We start from the raw sequence: 6,803 nt of genomic DNA, 5'->3' as shown, positions 1-6,803 counted from the left end.
TTATGCTGTGGACCCGTGTCCACCATGTGCATAGTAGACACGCTGTACATTTATAATTTTCATACTGTAGATTCATAATTTCTATACTATAGATTCATAAATTTATAATGTAGATTCATAATTTCTATACTGCACATTCATAATTTCTGTACTGTAGATTCATAATTTCTATACTGTAGATTCATAATTTCTATATTGTAAATTCATAAAATTTATAATGTAGATTCATACAGTACAGAAATTATGAATGTGCAATATAGAAATTATGAATCTACAATATAGAAATTATAAATCTACAGTATAGAAATTATATATCTACAGTACAGAAATTATGAATCTTCAGTATAGAAATTATGAATGTACAGTGTGTCCACCATATACATGGTGGACACGGATCCACAACACAATTTGCCGGTCCAAAGAGTATGTACAATAGCCTAATGTAATGGTCCAAATAATAAAGTTGTAGCTCAAGTAGTGGGCCAGGTAGTCAGGTACTCGGGTTGAAAGTGCAGATATGCACTACTGAACAAGGAGAGATGTCGTGCACAGGCCACAATGTCCAAAGGAGGCAAGACACCCTCCATAGTGTCTCATAACCTCCCACTGCCTGCCACATGTACGGTTCCTCTCCGCCCTTCTTCCCCACCATCCACGTGTACCTTGACTCCTTCCCACACACAACCTCCCTCACGCACTGACCATGCGGCGGTCAGATGAAGCTAGTAGGCCCCCACGCCTGCGGAACACTGGCCAGCGATGGGCGATTCTGACCCCCACATCGGTGGTGGCTCACCCCTCCCCCACTTGACAACGGGGAGGAGGCAAGGAATAGGGTCCTCGTCCAACCCAATTTCACACCCCCATCACCAACCCCGCCATGTTTAGTGTTGGGGAAAGGTGATTGATGAATATCGTGCTACATTAAATGCCCAATCTATTAGAGCTTTTATTTGTGGTGAGCATTGGCTTCATAACAACTATGAAATGAAGAAAAAACAAAATGTAATAATCTTATTTTATATTACTATTACCCCGCAGGGATTTTGATATGGACAACCAGGATCACGTAACAGACAAAGGTGTTTGAATGAGAATAAAGATAGAGAGGAAATATTGGGGTTTTTGTTGAGATCTCCAACTCCTTGTTTTCTCTAAAATTTCTAGTTGTCTAAATATTGATTGAAGATGTCCTTTATATGGGCTAATGCAATGATGTCCTTTATATAGGCTAATGCAAGAAACAAAGAATTGTTGCTAGATCTTCTACTGAGGCAGAATATAAAGCTCTAGCAGATGTCTGTCCTGAGGTAATTTGGATAGTCTCGTGCTGCATGAAATCAATGTGCCATGTATTTCTGTTCCTAAGTTGCGGTGTGATAATCTTGGTGCTACGTATATGTGTGCAAATCTCATCTTTCATGTCATAACAAGCACGTGGAAATTGACTATCACTTTGATAGAGATAGAATTGCTTCTGGAGACATTCAAGTCAATTTTATCTCAACAAAAGATCAACTTGCTCACATAGTTACAAAAACTTTACTTAGTCCTAGATTTTCTTTCATTAGAGACAAGCTACAAGTTACTAGTATACTCTGTGTTTGAGGGGGAGTAGGACTCTATGTATTTGAATCAAATTATGTCTCTCTATCCTAGTCTCCCTATGTATTTGAATAAAATTTCAGCCAAGTGCACATTTTGGTGCCTTCAAGTGCATGTTTTTGTTCTTTCAAGTGCACAATTTTTGTTAATTCGAAGTGTATTTTTTGTAAAGAGCAGTACATCTAGATGAATTTAATGGCTGAAATTTGTGTGCATTTTTCACCTAGAGAGTCTTTCGCGCCGATCCTAGACCTATATATATAAAAGCATGTGTGAAAATTCTATTTTTGATATTGTAATACAAAAGCTATTATGAGAATAACTAATACCAAGCCTCTCGATTTATTCAAGGAACACTATTCCCAAGACAATCAATGTAATATTTCTATTCCCAAGAGCGTTATTCCAATCTCGATTTATTTCTTGAACCAAACATGTTATAAATACAGATTCCTATATAAATTGCCAATAAATTTTATGTTTACTCGATAGTAGACACTTACATAACAAAATTTTATTAGTTTTTTTTTTTCCTCTTGTTTTCCAAAAAGAATGAAAGAAGAAAAGTTTTTGGCTGTCCAACAATATTAAAATGTCGAAGGATATAAGATAATGGAAAAATTGTTAAATAAGCCAATATACTTTTTTATTTTTGTGCAATTAGGTCACTGAATTTAAAAAGTGTGCAATCAAATTATCAAACACGCAAGAAATGTGCAATTAGGATTTTTCTATTTTTTTTTTTCGATAGAATCCGAGACTAAATGATATGTTCTAAAAATTGTTTTTCCCTCTATTATATAGTTGGGAGTAAAGATTAAAATGTTTTTAACTTAAATTACATTAAAAGAAATCATAAAAATATTTTAATTGATTTTACTTGTTTGATTGATAAATTTTATATATTTATATAATTTATAAATGTAATAACTTTTTTTTGAGGAGTATAAATTTAGAAACTTAATTATATAAAAATGATAAGTACAATGACGTATTTTGACACATCTTTTTCTTAAGTTAATTATGAAATTGAGTTTTGGGAAGAATTATGAAATTGAGTTACAGTGATCCCCAACTCGTTTTCCACTTTTCCAGTTTTCTATATAGCAAACTCATTATTCTCATTTCACATTTTCACATACATCTTTCTATTCGCTTTCGGCTTTCTCATTAATGCGAACGTGAAACAGGCTCAAAATCACTAATAAAATCTTGTCAAGTTTAAGAGGAAGTAGAGGAATTTTAGGGGTAATTGTAAGAAGAAAAGGAAAACATGGCTCTGAAGCTAAATGCCCTTAGTTTGCGATCTCATAAGTATTATACTTCTACCGTACAATCAATGGCGAGCAACAGCTTTAGATCCTCCAAGGTTGTCATGGCTTCAACCCTTCGCTCAGGAACTAAGTGAGTTAGTTCTCCTTGTTATTTGTTTATTACTATTTTTTAAAATCGTATTCAGAAGTTTTTGTTTCATTCTTGAAATCCATCAGTACCCGTTTGATTTTTTCGGTTAATTTGAACTCTTTTTGGGAGTTTCTTCGTAATTCTGCACAATTTTTGATATGGAATTCCTTGTCTTTGGTCCAATTTGGTTTCTAAAAGGTTCAATCTAGTTTGGGTTATTTGATCTTGTGTTTACTTCTCAATTGCCTTATATTTTCCAACATTTTTGTGCAGTTAAGTATTCCAATTATGCAATTCCTTTTGTCTTCATATTGAGTTTTTAAGCACAAAGGGTGAATGTGGTTATGCATCATGTTTGTATATTTTGATTGGTATAAGGATTGACATTTCATTAATTGTCCTTTTCAGTCAAGTGGTAAAATAGAATCCTCATTTGAGTATGGCTTATCAAATACTATGATCACGAGAGCACGTGTGAAATAGAATCCTCATTTGTGTATGGCTTGACATACTTCATTTCACATGGTGCACTTTCTGTTGTTTCACTGATCTGTTCACCTTGGCGATTTTCACTAATTATTCTTATTTTTCTTTCAAAATGATTTAATAAAAAACTAGCCAAGTAACTCAACATTTCATTTGTCCATTTAGTTGGGTGTGAGTTGAATTTGTCTTCCTTAGCTTGTGTTGTACCTATATAGTTATTCAAGGACGGTAGCCTAACTGGATTGATATTATGAGTTGGTTGAGTTATTCAAGGATGGTAATTGGGACTTAAAGTTTTCAAGTAGTTTCTTGGGAGAAAAGAAATAACCATTGTTGCTAAATATTATACTCGATTTAAAATGGTGACTATAGTAGGTTATAATATCCTTGTACAGAAAGGCTACTTTAAGTTGTACACACTTTACTGTTATGAATCTCCATGTACCGACAAGTGTGAGATGAGGTCTGGAGCCAGCTTGTTATGATGTATTTACTTCAGCATGAATCGACTTCCTAATTTACTTTTTTTTTTTTTAGAAAAAGTTTTAAATCAGCTTTCTTGCCATTCGTTTCTTTTGTATACATATCATCAAGTATCAAATCCTTACATCTCTCGTCGTGAATTTTAGTGAAGTTGAGAACTTGAAGAAGCCTTTTACTCCTCCACGTGAGGTGCATGTTCAAGTGACACACTCTATGCCGCCATAGAAAATTGAAATCTTCAGAGCACTCGAGGATTGGGCTGACCAAAATATATTGACTCTTTTGAAACCAGTTGAAAAGTGCTGGCAACCACAGGATTTTCTACCAGACCCTGCTTCAGATGGATTTCACGATCAAGTCCAGGAACTAAGGGAGAGGGCTGTGGAAATTCCCGATGATTATTTTATTGTTCTAGTTGGGGATATGGTCACAGAAGAAGCCCTTCCAACATACCAAACAATGCTTAACACCCTGGATGGGGTTAGAGATGAAACAGGTGCAAGCCTTACCTCTTGGGCTATTTGGACAAGGCCTGGACTGCTGAAGAGAATAGGCATGGCGACCTCCTTAATAAGTATCTCTACCTTTCTGGGCGAGTTAACATGAGAGTAATTGAGAAGACAATTCAGTACTTGATTGGATCGGGAATGGTAAGTTTTTTATCACTTAGGCTTTCTTTAACTGATTTTTCTGATGTCCATTTAAACCATTTCCAAAATTTTGCTCTCTGAAGCTTCATTAAACATGTGTTTATAATGGTGAAGAGCAGTAGATGACAAGAGACATTATGTTGACCTGTCTGTCTGCTAGTGAATATTAGTAGGTTTTTTGTTCTTTGCTAATTCATCTAAACATGAACCATTTTTCCATCTTATCTTAATAATAAGCATGTATACACGTGTGAATGTATTCCTGCTGCAAAATCTTTTATTGGGTTTTTGTGGATGGAAAACATATCGGTAGCTCTGTCACTCTTTTATAAATGTTTACTTAAATATTCATGATTTTATCTGCCTCAGATTCCATTATCATTCATTTTCGAGAAAATTGTAATTTATGCCCCTCCCTAATATGTCAATTATCAATGTCACCCCTGAAGTATTAGTGGTGTAAGTGTTGCCCCTCAATTTTCAAAAAGGTACATATAGTGTTCTCCTGTAGTGTAAATGTTGCCTCTCATTTTTTATTTTTCAAAACAGTACATATATTTTCCCCTCCCGTACGGTGGGGGGGGGGGGGGGGGGGGGGGGGCAATATATGTACCGTTTTGAAAATTGGGGGCAACATTTACACCACTAATAATTCAGGGGTATCATTGATAATTGGCATATTATGGAGGGGCATAAATTACAAATTTTTTTTTTTCCATATACTAATTTCTCGTGTTAACCTTTTTTTTTTTTTTAATGATTTTGTTTTGTGCAAATAATGATTATAGGATCCTCGGACAGAGAACAGTCCCTACCTAGGATTTATCTATACATCCTTTCAAGAAAGAGCAACTTTTATCTCTCATGGTAATACAGCCAGACATGCCAAGGAATATGGAGACCTGAAACTGGCCCAAATCTGTGGCACAACAGCTTCAGATGAGAAACGCCATGAGACTGCATATACCAAGATAGTAGAAAAGCTTTTTGAGATAGACCCTGATGGAACTGTATTGGCTTTTGCGGATATGATGAAGAAGAAAATTTCGATGCCAGCACATTTGATGTACGATGGGCGTGATGACAACCTTTTCGATCACTTCTCTGCGGTGGCTCAGCGTCTCGGTGTCTACACTGCTAAAGATTACGCAGATATATTGGAGTTTCTTGTGGGAAGATGGAAAGTAGAATATCTGACCGGACTATCATCTGAAGGTAGAAAAGCTCAATAATATGTGTGCAGGTTGCCCCCTAGAATCAGAAGACTGGAAGAGAGAGCTCAAGGGAGGGCCAAACAAGCGCCCGCCATTCCATTCAGCTGGATATATAATAGAATGGTGCTTCCCTGATCTGAGTCCCGCGCTGTGGAACAAACGAGGTCATTTCGACTCTAAATAACATAAAATTTCAATTTCTTGTAGGCTATTAAGCGACAATCTGCAGTCTTATAGAAATCTGCATTTTCGTTTTCATCTATGGTAAGAGATTTTGGTAGGGATGATTATGCAGTGTGTGTTGTAGATACCATTGTTCTGTTTCGCCGTCTTTTAGGCCTGTCTTCTTTGTATGGTCCTCCTCTGGGAATGGTCTCTTGTTCTTGCAGACATTTGTAACTATAAACTATGAATGTTTAGGCGAACCTGTTTTTACAGTCTTTCTTATAGAACCACTGTTGTCATTTTGTACCATCGGGCATGGATGCAATACATGCTTAAAATTGTCACGATGTGTGTGACAAGATAATTGGATAAGTTACCAGGCCTAATCCGGAACACTCTTGGTCTAATTCGAAGCAGTCAAAATAATTAGGCTAAAGTGTCAAATCGCACCACGAACCAATTGCAATATGTCATGCCGCACCCTGACCTTTTATATATGCATGTTATTTTGATGTACAAACCATAAAATTTTATTTGTTTAGACATTTTAGCAGGTTGCCATCAAGTTACCCATTATAATATGCTGACGTGGAGGTGTCTTTTTTATTAGCTTATTTAAATATGTATTAAAAATATAACATGGCATTTTTTTTATACTTTCTCAGCATTTTGTCTCGATCTCTCTTTGTTCTTCTCCGACTAATCTATCCTCAGTTCTTTACGACATAATCTGGCCAGCCGGGGCAACTCCGTTCAACACCTGGAGGATCACTTTCTTCATTCTGGGATGGCTTCA

The 6,803-nt window shown here is 35.9% G+C and overlaps 1 pseudogene; it reads left to right on the top strand.

Annotated features, from left to right (window-relative positions):
• Positions 1 to 2,782: 2,782 nt before the first annotated feature.
• On the top strand, positions 2,783 to 6,309 carry LOC109177407 (annotated as a pseudogene).
• Positions 6,310 to 6,803: the final 494 nt, after the last annotated feature.

This window comes from Ipomoea nil, unplaced genomic scaffold (assembly GCF_001879475.1).
Source record: "Ipomoea nil cultivar Tokyo-kokei standard unplaced genomic scaffold, Asagao_1.1 scaffold0804, whole genome shotgun sequence".
NCBI lineage: Eukaryota > Viridiplantae > Streptophyta > Magnoliopsida > Solanales > Convolvulaceae > Ipomoea > Ipomoea nil.
Note: the sequence above shows the minus strand (reverse complement) of the source record. Positions and strands in the feature narration are given on the sequence as shown.